Raw genomic sequence first — 15,634 nt, forward strand, 5'->3', positions numbered from 1 at the left:
TGAAAGTAGGCAGAAACATACTTTAACTTTATGATTTTATGAGTATTCTGTTACTATGGGTCTTCCAGGTTCAATACTTTTCAAATCCCCGCAGCGGCAGTTTCTGTAGTGTAGTGGTTATCACGTTCGCCTAACACGAGAAATGTCCCCAGTTCGAAACTGGGCAGAAACATTTTTTTTATTTATGATTTTAGGATTTTTCTGTTAATAGTAGCAGAAAAAATATTTTGGAAAGCCCATATGCAAATTGCACTTCCAAGTTTAATTCTTTTCCGTTACCCAAGAGGCAGTTTCTGTAGTGTAGTGGTTATCACGTTCATCTCATATGCGAAAGATCCTCAGTTTGAAAGTGGGCAGAAACATACTTTTACATTATGCTTTTAAGAGTATTCTATAACCATGGCTCTTCCAGGTTCAATACTTTGCCACTGCACAAGAGGCTGTTTCTGTAGTGTAGTGGTTATCACATTCGCCTCACACGCGAAAGGTCCCCAGTTTGAAACTGGGCAGAAATTTACTTTTATTTTATGATTTTAAGAGTATTCTGTTACTATGGCTCTTCCCGGTTCAAAACTTTTCCAACCCCACAGAGGCAGTTTCTGTAGTGTAGTGGTTATCACTTTCGCCTTACACGTGAAAGGTCCCCAGTTTGAAACTGGGCAGAATTTTTTTTTTATTTTGGATTTTTCAGTTACTATTAGCAGAAAAAATATTTTTGAAAGCCCATATGCAAATTGCACATCCAAGTTTAATTCTTTTCCATTCCCCAAGAGGCAGTTTTTGTAGTGTAGTGGTTATCACAATCATCTCATATGCGAAAGGTCCTCAGTTTGAAAGTAGGCAGAAACATACTTTTACTTTATGATTTTATGAGGATTCTGTTACTATGGGTCTTCCAGGTTCAATACTTTTCAACTCCCGCAGAGGCAGTTTCTGTAGTGTAGTGGTTATCACGTTCGCCCCACACGCGAAAGGTCTCCAGTTCGAAACTGGGCAGAAACATACTTTCACGTTATGATTTTAAGAGTATTCTGTTACTATGGCTCTTCCAGGTTCAATACTTTTCCGTACCCACAGAGGCAGTTTCTGTAGTGTAGTGGTTATCACATTCGCCTCACACGCGAAAGGTCCGCAGTTTGAATGTGGGCAGAAACATACTTTTACATTATGATTTTATGTGGATACTGTTACTATGGATCTTCCAGGTTCAATACTTTTCCACCCCCTCAGATGCAGTTTCTGTAGTGTAGTGGTTATCACGTTCGCCTCACACGCAAAAGGTCCCCTGTTCAAAACTGAGCAGAAACATACTTTTACATTATGATTTTAATTCTGTTACTATGGCTCTTCCAGGTGCAATACTTTTCCGTTGGCACAGACGCAGTTACTGTAGTGTAGTGGTTATCACGTTCGACTAACACGCAAAAAGTTCCCAGTTTGAAACTGGGCAGAAACATACTTTTAAATTATGATTTTAAGAGTATTCTGTTACTATGGGTCTTCCAGGTTCAATATTTTTCCGTCCCTGCAGAGGCAGTTTCTGTAGTGTAGTGGTTATCACGTTCGCCTCACACGCGAAATGTCTCCAGTACGAAACTGGGCAGAAACATACTTTCACGTTATGATTTTAAGAGTATTCTGTTACTATGGCTCTTCCAGGTTCAATACTTTTCCGTACACACAGAGGCAGTTTCTGTAGTGTAGTGGTTATAACATTCGCCTCACACGCGAAAGGTCCGCAGTTTGAATGTGGGCAGAAACATACTTTTATATTATGATTTTATGAGGATACTGTTACTATGGATCTTCCAGGTTCAATACTTTTCCACCCCCTCAGAGGCAGTTTCTGTAGTGTAGTGGTTATCACGTTCGCCTCACACGCAAAAGGTCCCCTGTTCAAAACTGGGCAGAAACATACTTTTACGTTATGATTTTAATTCTGTTACTATGGGTCTTCCAGGTTCAATATTTTTCCTTCCCTGCAGAGGCAGTTTCTGTAGTGTAGTGGTTATCACGTTCGCCTCACACGTGAAAGGTATCCAGTTTGAAACTGGGCAGGAACATACTTTTACTTTATGATTTTATGAGGATTCTGTTAATATGGTTCTTCCAGGTTAAATACTTTTCAGTGCCCGCTGAAGCAGTTTCTATAGTGTTGTGGTTATCACGTTCATCTCACACGCGAAAGGTCGCCAGTTCGAAACTGGGCAGAAACATAGTTTCACGTTATGATATTGTGGTTATCACATTCATCTCATATGCAAAAGGTCCTCAGTTTGAAAGTGGGCAGAAACACACTCTTACTTTATGATTTTATGAGGATTCTGTTACTATGGGGCTTCCAGGTTCAATACTTTTCAGTTCCCGCAGAGGCAGTTTCTGTAGTGTAGTGGTTATCACAATCGCCTAACACACGAAAGGTCCCCAGTTTGAAAGTGGGCAGAAACATACTTTTACTTTCAATACTTTTCCGTCCCCGCAGAGGCAGTTTCTGTAGTGTAGTGGTTATCACGTTCACCTAACACGCGAAAGGTCCCCTGTATGAAGCTGGGCAGAAACATTTTTTTTATTTATGATTTTAGGATTTTTCTGTTACTATTAGCAGAAAAAATATTTTTGAAAGCCCATGTGCAAATTGCACTTCCGAGTTTAATTCTTTTCAGTTCTCCAAGAGGTAGTTTTTGTAGTGTAGTGGTTATCATATTCATCTCATATGCGAAAGGTCCTCAGTTTGAAAGTAGGCAGAAACATACTTTTACATTATGATTTTATTAGTTTTCTGTTACTATGGCTCTTCCAGGTGCAATACTTTTCCGTTGGCACAGACGCAGTTCCTGTAGTGTAGTGGTTATCATGTTCGCCTAACACTAAAAAAGTTCCCAGTTTGAAACTGGGCAGAAAATTTCTTTTTATTTAGGATTTTTCTGTTACTATTAGCAGAAAAAATATTTTTGAAAGGCCATATGCAAATTGCACTTCCAGGTTTAATTCTTTTCCATTCCCCAAGAGGCAGTTTCTGTAGTGTAGTGATTATCACATTCATCTCATATGCGAAAGATCTTCAGTTTGAAAGTGGGGCAGAAACATACTTTTACATTATGATTTTAAGAGTATTCTGTTACTATGGCTCTTCCAGGTTCAATACTTTGCCACTCCACAAGATGCTGTTTCTGTAGTGTAGTGGTTATCACGTTCATCTCATATGCGAAAGGTCCTCAGTTTGAAAGTGGGCAGAAACATACTTTTACTTTATGATTTTTTGAGGATTCTGTTACTATGGGTCTTCCAGGTTCAATATTTTTCCATTCCTGCAGAGGCAGTTTCTGTAATGTAGTGGTTATCACGTTCGCCTCACACGCGAAAGGTCCCCAGTTTGAAAGTGGGCAGAAACATACTTTTACTTTATGATTTTATGAGGATACTGTTACTATCGGTCTTCCAGGTTCAATACTTTTCCAACCCCGCAGAGGCAGTTTCTGTAGTGTAGTGGTTATCACGTTCGCCTAACACGCGAAAGGTCCCCAGTTCGAAACTGGGCAGAAACTTTTTTTTTATTTATGATTTTAGGATTTTTCTGTTACAAGTAGCAGAAAAAATATTTTTTAAAGCCCATATGCAAATTGCACATCCAAGTTTAATTCTTTTCCTTTCCCCAAGAGGCAGTTTTTGTAGTGTAGTGGTTATCACAATCATCTCATATGCGAAGGGTCCTCAGTTTGAAAGTAGGTAGAAACATACTTTAACTTTATGATTTTATGAGGATTCTATTACTATTGGTCTTCCAGGTTCAATACTTTTCAGTTCCTGCAGAGGCAGTTTCTGTAGTGTAGTGGTTATCACGTTCGCCTCACACGCGAAAGGTCCCCAGTTCGAAACTGGGCAGAAACATAATTTCACGTTATGATTTTTAAAGTATTCTGTTACTATGGGTCTTCCAGGGTTAATACGTTTCCATACCCACAGAGGCAGTTTCTGTAGTGTAGTGGTTATCATATTCGCCTCACACGTGAAAGGTCCCCAGTTCAAAACTGGGCAGAAACATTTTTTTTATTTATGATTTTTGGATTTTTCTGTTACTAGTAGCAGAAAAAATATTTTTGAAAGCCCATATGCAAATTGCACTTCCAAGTTTAATTCTTTTCCGTTCCCCAAGAGGCAGTTTTTGTAGTGTAGTGGTTATCACATTCATCTCATATGCGAAAGGTCCTCAGTTTGAAAGTAGGCAGAAACATACTTTTACTTTATGATTTTAGGAGTATTCTGTTACTATTGGTCTTCCAGGTTCAATACTTTTCCATCCCCACAGAGGCAGTTTCTGTAGTGTAGTGGTTATCACAATCGCCTAACACGCGAAAGGTCCCCAGTTTGAAAGTGGGCAGAAACATACTTATACTTTATGATTTTATGAGGATACTGTTACTATGGGTCTTCCAGGTTCAATACTTTTCCAACCCCGCAGAGGCAGTTTCTGTAGTGTAGTGGTTATCACGTTCGCCTAACACGCGAAAGGTCCCCAGTTTGAAACTGGGCAGAATTTTTTTTTTTATTTTGGATTTTTCTGTTACTATTAGCAGAAAAAATATTTTTGAAAGCCCATATGCAAATTGCACTTCCAAGTTTAATTATTTTCCGTTCCCCAAGAGGCAGTTTTTGTAGTGTAGTGGTTATCACATTCATCTCATATGCGAAAGGTCCTCAGTTTGAAAGTAGGCAGAAACATACTTTTACTTTATGATTTTTGGAGTATTCTGTTACTATTGGTCTTCCAGGTTCAATACTTTTCCGTCCCCACAGAGGCAGTTTCTGTAGTGTAGTGGTTATCACAATCGCCTAACACGCGAAAGGTCCCCAGTTTGAAAGTGGGCAGAAACATACTTTTACTTTCAATACTTTTCCATTCCCGCAGAGGCAGTTTCTGTAGTGTAGTGGTTATCACGTTCGCCTAACACGCGAAAGGTCCCTAGTTTGAAGCTGGGCAGAAACAATTTTATTATTTATGATTTTAGGAATTTTCTGTTACTATTAGCAGAAAAAATATTTTTGAAAGCCCATATGCAAATAGCACTTCCGAGTTTAATTCTTTTCAGTTCTCCAAGAGACAGTTTTTGTAGTGTAGTGGTTATCATATTCATCTCATATGCGAAAGGTCCTCAGTTTGAAAGTAGGCAGAAACATACTTTTACATTATGATTTTATTAGTATTCTGTTACTATGGCTCTTCCAGGTTCAATACTTTTCCGTTGGCACAGACGCAGTTTCTGTAGTGTAGTGGTTATCACGTTCGCCTAACACGCAAAAAGTTCCCAGTTTGAAATTGGGCAGAAAATTTCTTTTTATTTAGGATTTTTCTGTTACTATTAGCAGGAAAAATATTTTTGAAAGCCCATATGCAAATTGCACTAACAGGTTTAATTCTTTTCCATTCCCCAAGAGGCAGTTTTTGTAGTGTAGTGGTTATCACATTCATCTCATATGCGAAAGGTCCTCAGTTTGAAAGTAGGCAGAAACATACTTTTACTTTATGATTTTAGGAGTATTCTGTTACTATGGCTCTTCCAGGTACAATACTTTTCCGTCCCCACAGAGGCAGTTTCTGTAGTGTAGTGGTTATCACAATCGCCTAACACGCGAAAGGTCCCCAGTTTGAAAGTGGGCAGAAACATACTTTTACTTTCAATACTTTTCTGTCCGCGCAGAGGCAGTTTCTGTAGTGTAGTGGTTATCACGTTCGCCTAACTTGCGAAAGGTCCCCAGTTTGAAGCTGTGCAGAAACATTTTTTTTATTTATGATTTTAGGATTTTTCTGTTACTATTAGCAGAAAAAATATTTTTGAAAGCCCATATGCAAATAGCACTTCCGAGTTTAATTCTTTTCAGTTCTCCAAGAGGCAGTTTTTGTAGTGTAGTGGTTATCATATTCATCTCATATGCGAAAGGTCCTCAGTTTGAAAGTAGGCAGAAACATACTTTTACATTATGATTTTAAGAGTATTCTGTTACAATGGCTCTACCAGGTTCAATACTTTTCTGTTGGCACAGACGCAGTTTCTGTAGTGTAGTGGTTATCACGTTCGCCTAACACGCAAAAAGTTCCCAATTTGAAATTGGGCAGAAAATTTCTTGTTATTTAGGATTTTTCTGTTACTATTAGCAGAAAAAATATTTTTGAAAGCCCATATACAAATAGCACTTCCAGGTTTAATTCTTTTCCATTCCCCAAGAGGCAGTTTCTGTATTGTAGTGGTTATCACGTTCATCTCATATGCGAAAGATCCTCAGTTTGAAAGTGGGGCAGAAACATACTTTTACATTATGATTTTAAGAGTATTCTGTTACAATGGCTCTTCCAGGTTCAATACTTTGCCAATCCACAAGAGGCTGTTTCTGTAGTGTAGTGGTTATCACGTTCATCTCATATGCGAAAGGTCCTCAGTTTGAAAGTGGGCAGAAACATACTTTTACTTTATGATTTTTTGAGGATTCTGTTACTATGGGTCTTCCAGGTTCAATATTTTTCCATCTTTGCAGAGGCAGTTTCTGTAATGTAGTGGTTATCACGTTCGCCTCACACGCGAAAGGTCCCCAGTTCGAAACTGGGCAGAAACATACTTTTACGTTATGATTTTAAGAGTATTCTGTTACTATGGCTCTTCCAGGTTCAATACTTTTCCGTACCTACAGAGGCAGTTTCTGTAGTGTAGTGGTTATCACATTAGCCTCACACGCGAAAGGTCCACAGTTTGAAAGTGGGCAGAAACATACTTTTACTTTATGATTTTATGAGGATACTGTTACTATGGATCTTCCAGGTTCAATACTTTTCCATCCCCGCAGAGGCAGTTTCTGTAGTGTAGTGGTTATCACGTTCGCCTAACACGCGAAAGGTCCCCAGTTCGAAACTGGGCAGAAAAATTTTTTTTATTTATGATTTTATAATTTTTCTGTAACTAGTAGCAGAAAAAATATTTTTGAAAGCCCATATGCAAATTGCACTTCCAAGTTTAATTCTTTTCCGTTCCCCAAGAGGCAGTTTTTGTAGTGTAGTTGTTATCACATTCATCTCATATGTGAAAAGTCCAAAGTTTGAAAAGTAGGCAGAAAAATACTTTTACTTTATGATTTTAGGAGTATTCTGTTACTATGGGTCTTCCAGGTTCAATACTTTTTAATCCCCGCAGAGGCAGTTTCTGTAGTGTAGTGGTTATCACGTTCGCCTAACACGCGAAAGGTCCCCAGTTTGAAACTTGGCAGAAATATTTTTTTTATTTATGATTTTAGGATTTTTCTGTTACTAGTAGCGGAAAAAATATTTTTGAAAGCCCATATGCAAATTGCACTTCCAACTTTAATTCTTTTCCGTTCCCCAAGAAGCAGTTTTTGTAGTGTAGTGGTTATCACATTCATCTCATATGTGAAAGGTCCTCAGTTTGAAAGTAGGCAGAAACATACTTTTACTTTATGATTTTCTGAGTATTCTGTTACTATGGGTCTTCCAGGTTCAATACTTTTCCGTCCCCACAGAGGCAGTTTCTGTAGTGTAGTGGTTATCACGTTCGCCTCACACGCGAAAGGTCCCCAGTTTGAAAGTGGGCAGAAACATACTTTTACTTTATGATTTTATGAGGATACTGTTACTATGGTTCTTCCAGGTTCAAAACTTTTCACTTCCGCAAAGGCAGTTTCTGTAGTGTAGTGGTTATCACGTTCGCCTCACACGCGAAAGGTCCCCAGTTTGAAGCTGGGCAGAAACAATTTTATTATTTATGATTTTAGGAATTTTCTGTTACTATTAGCAGAAAAAATATTTTTGAAAGCCCATATGCAAATAGCACTTCCGAGTTTAATTCTTTTCAGTTCTCCAAGAGACAGTTTTTGTAGTGTAGTGGTTATCATATTCATCTCATATGCGAAAGGTCCTCAGTTTGAAAGTAGGCAGAAACATACTTTTACATTATGATTTTATTAGTATTCTGTTACTATGGCTCTTCCAGGTTCAATACTTTTCCGTTGGCACAGACGCAGTTTCTGTAGTGTAGTGGTTATCACGTTCGCCTAACACGCAAAAAGTTCCCAGTTTGAAATTGGGCAGAAAATTTCATTTTATTTAGGATTTTTCTGTTACTATTAGCAGGAAAAATATTTTTGAAAGCCCATATGCAAATTGCACTAACAGGTTTAATTCTTTTCCATTCCCCAAGAGGCAGTTTCTGTAGTGTAGTGGTTATCACGTTCATCTCATATGCGAAAGGTCCTCAGTTTGAAAGTAGGCAGAAACATACTTTTACTTTATGATTTTAGGAGTATTCTGTTACTATGGGTCTTCCAGGTACAATACTTTTCCGTCCCCACAGAGGCAGTTTCTGTAGTGTAGTGGTTATCACAATCGCCTAACACGCGAAAGGTCCCCAGTTTGAAAGTGGGCAGAAACATACTTTTACTTTCAATACTTTTCTGTCCGCGCAGAGGCAGTTTCTGTAGTGTAGTGGTTATCACGTTCGCCTAACTTGCGAAAGGTCCCCAGTTTGAAGCTGGGCAGAAACATTTTTTTTATTTATGATTTTAGGATTTTTCTGTTACTATTAGCAGAAAAAATATTTTTGAAAGCCCATATGCAAATAGCACTTCCGAGTTTAATTCTTTTCAGTTCTCCAAGAGGCAGTTTTTGTAGTGTAGTGGTTATCATATTCATCTCATATGCGAAAGGTCCTCAGTTTGAAAGTAGGCAGAAACATACTTTTACATTATGATTTTAAGAGTATTCTGTTACAATGGCTCTTCCAGGTTCAATACTTTTCTGTTGGCACAGACGCAGTTTCTGTAGTGTAGTGGTTATCACGTTCGCCTAACACGCAAAAAGTTCCCAATTTGAAATTGGGCAGAAAATTTCTTTTTATTTAGGATTTTTCTGTTACTATTAGCAGAAAAAATATTTTTGAAAGCCCATATACAAATAGCACTTCCAGGTTTAATTCTTTTCCATTCCCCAAGAGGCAGTTTCTGTATTGTAGTGGTTATCACGTTCATCTCATATGCGAAAGATCCTCAGTTTGAAAGTGGGGCAGAAACATACTTTTACATTATGATTTTAAGAGTATTCTGTTACAATGGCTCTTCCAGGTTCAATACTTTGCCAATCCACAAGAGGCTGTTTCTGTAGTGTAGTGGTTATCACGTTCATCTCATATGTGAAAAGTCCAAAGTTTGAAAAGTAGGCAGAAAAATACTTTTACTTTATGATTTTAGGAGTATTCTGTTACTATGGTTCTTCCAGGTTCAATACTTTTCAATCCCCGCAGAGGCAGTTTCTGTAGTGTAGTGGTTATCACGTTCGCCTAACACGCGAAAGGTCCCCAGTTCGAAACTTGGCAGAAACATTTTTTTTATTTATGATTTTAGGATTTTTCTGTTACTAGTAGCGGAAAAAATATTTTTGAAAGCCCATATGCAAATTGCACTTCCAACTTTAATTCTTTTCCGTTCCCCAAGAAGCAGTTTTTGTAGTGTAGTGGTTATCACATTCATCTCATATGTGAAAGGTCCTCAGTTTGAAAGTAGGCAGAAACATACTTTTACTTTATGATTTTCTGAGTATTCTGTTACTATGGGTCTTCCAGGTTCAATACTTTTCCGTCCCCACAGAGGCAGTTTCTGTAGTGTAGTGGTTATCACGTTCGCCTCACACGCGAAAGGTCCCCAGTTTGAAAGTGGGCAGAAACATACTTTTACTTTATGATTTTATGAGGATACTGTTACTATGGTTCTTCCAGGTTCAAAACTTTTCACTTCCGCAAAGGCAGTTTCTGTAGTGTAGTGGTTATCACGTTCGCCTCACACGCGAAAGGTCCCCAGTTTGAAGCTGGGCAGAAACAATTTTATTATTTATGATTTTAGGAATTTTCTGTTACTATTAGCAGAAAAAATATTTTTGAAAGCCCATATGCAAATAGGACTTCCGAGTTTAATTCTTTTCAGTTCTCCAAGAGACAGTTTTTGTAGTGTAGTGGTTATCATATTCATCTCATATGCGAAAGGTCCTCAGTTTGAAAGTAGGCAGAAACATACTTTTACATTATGATTTTATTAGTATTCTGTTACTATGGCTCTTCCAGGTTCAATACTTTTCCGTTGGCACAGACGCAGTTTCTGTAGTGTAGTGGTTATCACGTTCGCCTAACACGCAAAAAGTTCCCAGTTTGAAATTGGGCAGAAAATTTCATTTTATTTAGGATTTTTCTGTTACTATTAGCAGGAAAAATATTTTTGAAAGCCCATATGCAAATTGCACTAACAGGTTTAATTCTTTTCCATTCCCCAAGAGGCAGTTTCTGTAGTGTAGTGGTTATCACGTTCATCTCATATGCGAAAGGTCCTCAGTTTGAAAGTAGGCAGAAACATACTTTTACTTTATGATTTTAGGAGTATTCTGTTACTATGGGTCTTCCAGGTACAATACTTTTCCGTCCCCACAGAGGCAGTTTCTGTAGTGTAGTGGTTATCACAATCGCCTAACACGCGAAAGGTCCCCAGTTTGAAAGTGGGCAGAAACATACTTTTACTTTCAATACTTTTCTGTCCGCGCAGAGGCAGTTTCTGTAGTGTAGTGGTTATCACGTTCGCCTAACTTGCGAAAGGTCCCCAGTTTGAAGCTGGGCAGAAACATTTTTTTTATTTATGATTTTAGGATTTTTCTGTTACTATTAGCAGAAAAAATATTTTTGAAAGCCCATATGCAAATAGCACTTCCGAGTTTAATTCTTTTCAGTTCTCCAAGAGGCAGTTTTTGTAGTGTAGTGGTTATCATATTCATCTCATATGCGAAAGGTCCTCAGTTTGAAAGTAGGCAGAAACATACTTTTACATTATGATTTTAAGAGTATTCTGTTACAATGGCTCTTCCAGGTTCAATACTTTTCTGTTGGCACAGACGCAGTTTCTGTAGTGTAGTGGTTATCACGTTCGCCTAACACGCAAAAAGTTCCCAATTTGAAATTGGGCAGAAAATTTCTTTTTATTTAGGATTTTTCTGTTACTATTAGCAGAAAAAATATTTTTGAAAGCCCATATACAAATAGCACTTCCAGGTTTAATTCTTTTCCATTCCCCAAGAGGCAGTTTCTGTATTGTAGTGGTTATCACGTTCATCTCATATGCGAAAGATCCTCAGTTTGAAAGTGGGGCAGAAACATACTTTTACATTATGATTTTAAGAGTATTCTGTTACAATGGCTCTTCCAGGTTCAATACTTTGCCAATCCACAAGAGGCTGTTTCTGTAGTGTAGTGGTTATCACGTTCATCTCATATGCGAAAGGTCCTCAGTTTGAAAGTGGGCAGAAACATACTTTTACTTTATGATTTTTTGAGGATTCTGTTACTATGGGTCTTGCAGGTTCAATATTTTTCCATCTTTGCAGAGGCAGTTTCTGTAATGTAGTGGTTATCACGTTCGCCTCACACGCGAAAGGTCCCCAGTTCCAAACTGGGCAGAAACATACTTTTACGTTATGATTTTAAGAGTATTCTGTTACTATGGCTCTTCCAGGTTCAATACTTTTCCATACCTACAGAGGCAGTTTCTGTAGTGTAGTGGTTATCACATTCGCCTCACACGCGAAAGGTCCACAGTTTGAAAGTGGGCAGAAACATACTTTTACTTTATGATTTTATGAGGATACTGTTACTATGGATCTTCCAGGTTCAATATTTTTCCATCTTTGCAGAGGCAGTTTCTGTAGTGTAGTGGTTATCACGTTTGCCTAACACGCGAAAGGTCCCCAGTTCGAAACTGGGCAGAAAATTTTTTTTTATTTATGATTTTATGATTTTTCTGTAACTAGTAGCAGAAAAAATATTTTTGAAAGCCCATATGCAAATTGCACTTCCAAGTTTAATTCTTTTCCGTTCCCCAAGAGGCAGTTTTTGTAGTGTAGTTGTTATCACATTCATCTCATATGTGAAAAGTCCAAAGTTTGAAAAGTAGGCAGAAACATACTTTTACTTTATGATTTTAGGAGTATTCTGTTACTATGGGTCTTCCAGGTTCAATACTTTTCCATCCCCGCAGAGGCAGTTTCTGTAGTGTAGTGGTTATCACGTTCGCCTAACACGCGAAAGGTCCCCAGTTCGAAACTTGGCAGAAACATTTTTTTTATTTATGATTTTAGGATTTTTCTGTTACTAGTAGCGGAAAAAATATTTTTGAAAGCCCATATGCAAATTGCACTTCCAACTTTAATTCTTTTCCGTTCCCCAAGAAGCAGTTTTTGTAGTGTAGTGGTTATCACATTCATCTCATATGTGAAAGGTCCTCAGTTTGAAAGTAGGCAGAAACATACTTTTACTTTATGATTTTCTGAGTATTCTGTTACTATGGGTCTTCCAGGTTCAATACTTTTCCGTCCCCACAGAGGCAGTTTCTGTAGTGTAGTGGTTATCACGTTCGCCTCACACGCGAAAGGTCCCCAGTTTGAAAGTGGGCAGAAACATACTTTTACTTTATGATTTTATGAGGATACTGTTACTATGGTTCTTCCAGGTTCAAAACTTTTCACTTCCGCAAAGGCAGTTTCTGTAGTGTAGTGGTTATCACGTTCGCCTCACACGCGAAAGGTCCTCAGGTCGAAACTGGGCAGAAACATAATTTCATGTTATGATTTTAAGAGTATTCTGTTACTATGGGTCTTCCAGGTTCAATACTTTTCCATACCCACAGAGGCAGTTTCTGTAGTGTAGTGGTTATCATATTCGCCTCACACGAAAAAGGTCCCTAGTTCGAAACTGGGCAGAAACATTTTTTTTATTTATGATTTTAGTATTTTTCTGTTACTAGTAGCAGAAAAAATATTTTTGAAAGAGCCATATGCAAATTGCACTTCCAAGTTTAATTCTTTTCCGTTCCCCAAGAGGCAGTTTTTGTAGTGTAGTGGTTATCACATTCATCTCATATGTGAAAGGTCCTCAGTTTGAAAGTAGGCAGAAACATACTTTTACTTTATGATTTTCTGAGTATTCTGTTACTATGGGTCTTCCAGGTTCAATACTTTTCCGTCCCCACAGAGGCAGTTTCTGTAGTGTAGTGGTTATCACGTTCGCCTCACACGCGAAAGGTCCCCAGTTTGAAAGTGGGCAGAAACATACTTTTACTTTATGATTTTATGAGGATACTGTTACTATGGTTCTTCCAGGTTCAAAACTTTTCACTTCCGCAAAGGCAGTTTCTGTAGTGTAGTGGTTATCACGTTCGCCTCACACGCGAAAGGTCCTCAGGTCGAAACTGGGCAGAAACATAATTTCACGTTATGAATTTAAGAGTATTCTGTTACTATGGGTCTTCCAGGTTCAATACTTTTCCATACCCACAGAGGCAGTTTCTGTAGTGTAGTGGTTATCATATTCGCCTCACATGAGAAAGGTCCCTAGTTCGAAACTGGGCAGAAACATTTTTTTTATTTATGATTTTAGTATTTTTCTGTTACTAGTAGCAGAAAAAATATTTTTGAAAGCCCTTATGCAAATTGCACTTCCGAGTTTAATTCTTTTCAGTTCTCCAAGAGGCAGTTTTTGTAGTGTAGTGGTTATCATATTCATCTCATATGCGAAAGGTCCTCAGTTTGAAAGTAGTCAGAAACATACTTTTACTTTATTCTGTTACTATGGCTCTTCCAGGTTCAATACTTTTCTGTCCTCGCAGAAGCTGTTTCTGTAGTGTAGTGGTTATCACGTTAACCTCACACGCGAAAGGTCCCCTCTTTGAAACTAGGCAGAAACATACTTTTATGTTATGATTTTAATTCTGTTACTATGGCTCTTCCAGGTGCAATACTTTTCCGTTTTTGCAGAGGCAGTTTCTGTAGTGTAGTGGTTATCACGTTCGCCTCACACGCGAAAGGTCCCCATTTCGAAACTGGGCAGAAACATACTTTTACATTATGATTTTAAGAGTATTCTGTTACTATGGCTTTTCCAGGTTCAATACTTTTCCGTCCCCACAGAGGCAGTTTCTGTAGTGTAGTGGTTATCACATTCGCCTAACATGCGAAAGGTCCCCAGTTTGAAAGTGGGCAAAAACATACTTTTACTTTATGATTTTATGAGGATTCTTTTACTATGGCTCTTCCAGGTTCAATACTTTGCCACTCCACAAGAGGCAGTTTCTGTAGTGTAGTGGTTATCACAATCATCTCATATGTGAAAGGTCCTCTGTTTGATAGTGGGCAGAAACATACTTTTACTTTATGATTTTATGAGGATTCTGTTACTATGGGTCTTCCAGGTTCAATACTTTTCAGTTCCCGCAGAGGCAGTTTCTGTAGTGTAGTGGTTATCACGTTCGCCTCACACGCGAAAGGTCCCCAGTTCGAAACTGGGCAGAAATATACTTTCACGTTATGAATTTTAGAGTATTCTGTTACTATGGCTCTTCCAGGTTCAATACTTTTCCGTACCCGCAGAGGCAGTTTCTGAAGTGTAGTGGTTATCACTTTCATCTCATATGCGAAAGGTCCTCAGTTTGAAAGTGGGCAGAAACATACTTTTACTTTATGATTTTTTGAGGATTCTGTTACTATGGGTCTTCCAGGTTCAATATTTTTCCATCTCTGCAGAGGTAGTTTCTGTAGTGTAGTGATTATCACGTTCGCCTCACACGCGAAAGGTCCCAAGTTCGAAACTGGGCAAAAACATACTTTAAAAGTTATGATTTTAAGAGTATTCTGTTACTATGGCTCTTCCAGGTTCAATACTTTTCCGTACCCACAGAGGCAGTTTCTGTAGTGTAGTGGTTATCACATTCGCCTCAGACGCGAAAGGTCCCCAGTTTGAAAGTGGGCAGAAACATACTTTTACTTTATGATTTTATGAGGATACTGTTACTATGGATCTTCCAGGTTCAATACTTTTCGATACCCACAGAGGCAGTTTCTGTAGTGTAGTGGTTATCACGTTCGCCTAACACGCGAAAGGTCCCCAGTTCGAAACTGGGCAGAAACATTTTTTTTTTTAGGATTTTAGGATTTTTCAGTTACTAGTAGCGGAAAAAATATTTTTGAAAGCCCATATGCAAATTGCACTTCCAATTTTAATTCTTTTCCGTTCCCCAAGAGGCAGTTTTTGTAGTGTAGTGGTTATCACATTCATCTCATATGTGAAAGGTCCTCAGTTTGAAAGTAGGCAGAAACATACTTTTACTTTATGATTTTATATGTATTCTGTTACTATGGGTCTTCCAGGTTCAATACTTTTCCGTCCCCACAGAGGCAGTTTCTGTAGTGTAGTGGTTATCACAATCGCCTAACACGCGAAAGGTCCCCAGTTTGAAAGTGGGCAGAATCATACTTTTACTTTCAATACTTTTCCGTCCCCGCAGAGGCAGTTTCTGTAGTGTAGTGGTTATCACGTTCGCCTAACACGCAAAAAGTTCCCAGTTTGAAACTGGGCTGGAAATTTTTTTTTATTTTGGATTTTTCTGTTACTATTAGCAGAAAAAATATTTTTGAAAGCCCATATGCAAATTGCACTTCCAGGTTTAAATCTTTTCCATTCCCCAAGAGGCAGTTTCTGTAGTGTAGTGGTTATCATGTTCATCTCATATGCGAAAGATCCTCAGTTTGAAAGTGGGGCAGAAACATTCTTTTACA

General features: G+C 38.3%; 18 non-coding genes across 18 annotated transcripts; all 18 read left to right on the forward strand.

The window, feature by feature from the left end:
* Positions 1-99: 99 nt before the first annotated feature.
* TRNAV-AAC (transfer RNA valine (anticodon AAC)) lies at positions 100-172 on the forward strand. Its single transcript has one exon. It is a non-coding gene; the product is annotated as a tRNA-Val (tRNA).
* A 757-nt stretch (positions 173-929) lies between these two features.
* On the forward strand, positions 930-1,002 carry TRNAV-CAC (transfer RNA valine (anticodon CAC)). Its single transcript has one exon. It is a non-coding gene; the product is annotated as a tRNA-Val (tRNA).
* Positions 1,003-3,472: 2,470 nt separating this feature from the next.
* Positions 3,473-3,545, forward strand: TRNAV-AAC (transfer RNA valine (anticodon AAC)). The gene has a single exon. It is a non-coding gene; the product is annotated as a tRNA-Val (tRNA).
* A 270-nt stretch (positions 3,546-3,815) lies between these two features.
* Positions 3,816-3,888, forward strand: TRNAV-CAC (transfer RNA valine (anticodon CAC)). Its single transcript has one exon. It is a non-coding gene; the product is annotated as a tRNA-Val (tRNA).
* Positions 3,889-3,968: 80 nt separating this feature from the next.
* Positions 3,969-4,041, forward strand: TRNAV-CAC (transfer RNA valine (anticodon CAC)). The gene has a single exon. It is a non-coding gene; the product is annotated as a tRNA-Val (tRNA).
* Positions 4,042-4,911: 870 nt separating this feature from the next.
* Positions 4,912-4,984, forward strand: TRNAV-AAC (transfer RNA valine (anticodon AAC)). The gene has a single exon. It is a non-coding gene; the product is annotated as a tRNA-Val (tRNA).
* A 1,549-nt stretch (positions 4,985-6,533) lies between these two features.
* TRNAV-CAC (transfer RNA valine (anticodon CAC)) lies at positions 6,534-6,606 on the forward strand. Its single transcript has one exon. It is a non-coding gene; the product is annotated as a tRNA-Val (tRNA).
* Positions 6,607-6,839: 233 nt separating this feature from the next.
* TRNAV-AAC (transfer RNA valine (anticodon AAC)) lies at positions 6,840-6,912 on the forward strand. The gene has a single exon. It is a non-coding gene; the product is annotated as a tRNA-Val (tRNA).
* Positions 6,913-7,678: 766 nt separating this feature from the next.
* On the forward strand, positions 7,679-7,751 carry TRNAV-CAC (transfer RNA valine (anticodon CAC)). The gene has a single exon. It is a non-coding gene; the product is annotated as a tRNA-Val (tRNA).
* Positions 7,752-8,468: 717 nt separating this feature from the next.
* On the forward strand, positions 8,469-8,541 carry TRNAV-AAC (transfer RNA valine (anticodon AAC)). The gene has a single exon. It is a non-coding gene; the product is annotated as a tRNA-Val (tRNA).
* A 760-nt stretch (positions 8,542-9,301) lies between these two features.
* On the forward strand, positions 9,302-9,374 carry TRNAV-AAC (transfer RNA valine (anticodon AAC)). The gene has a single exon. It is a non-coding gene; the product is annotated as a tRNA-Val (tRNA).
* A 422-nt stretch (positions 9,375-9,796) lies between these two features.
* On the forward strand, positions 9,797-9,869 carry TRNAV-CAC (transfer RNA valine (anticodon CAC)). Its single transcript has one exon. It is a non-coding gene; the product is annotated as a tRNA-Val (tRNA).
* Positions 9,870-10,586: 717 nt separating this feature from the next.
* Positions 10,587-10,659, forward strand: TRNAV-AAC (transfer RNA valine (anticodon AAC)). Its single transcript has one exon. It is a non-coding gene; the product is annotated as a tRNA-Val (tRNA).
* A 1,065-nt stretch (positions 10,660-11,724) lies between these two features.
* On the forward strand, positions 11,725-11,797 carry TRNAV-AAC (transfer RNA valine (anticodon AAC)). Its single transcript has one exon. It is a non-coding gene; the product is annotated as a tRNA-Val (tRNA).
* A 271-nt stretch (positions 11,798-12,068) lies between these two features.
* On the forward strand, positions 12,069-12,141 carry TRNAV-AAC (transfer RNA valine (anticodon AAC)). The gene has a single exon. It is a non-coding gene; the product is annotated as a tRNA-Val (tRNA).
* A 1,701-nt stretch (positions 12,142-13,842) lies between these two features.
* TRNAV-CAC (transfer RNA valine (anticodon CAC)) lies at positions 13,843-13,915 on the forward strand. Its single transcript has one exon. It is a non-coding gene; the product is annotated as a tRNA-Val (tRNA).
* Positions 13,916-14,301: 386 nt separating this feature from the next.
* Positions 14,302-14,374, forward strand: TRNAV-CAC (transfer RNA valine (anticodon CAC)). Its single transcript has one exon. It is a non-coding gene; the product is annotated as a tRNA-Val (tRNA).
* Positions 14,375-14,914: 540 nt separating this feature from the next.
* TRNAV-AAC (transfer RNA valine (anticodon AAC)) lies at positions 14,915-14,987 on the forward strand. The gene has a single exon. It is a non-coding gene; the product is annotated as a tRNA-Val (tRNA).
* The last annotated feature ends 647 nt before the right edge of the window (positions 14,988-15,634 follow it).

Source organism: Taudactylus pleione, unplaced genomic scaffold (genome assembly GCF_031769625.1).
Source record: "Taudactylus pleione unplaced genomic scaffold, aTauple2 ptg000050l, whole genome shotgun sequence".
Taxonomy (NCBI): Eukaryota; Metazoa; Chordata; class Amphibia; order Anura; family Myobatrachidae; genus Taudactylus; species Taudactylus pleione.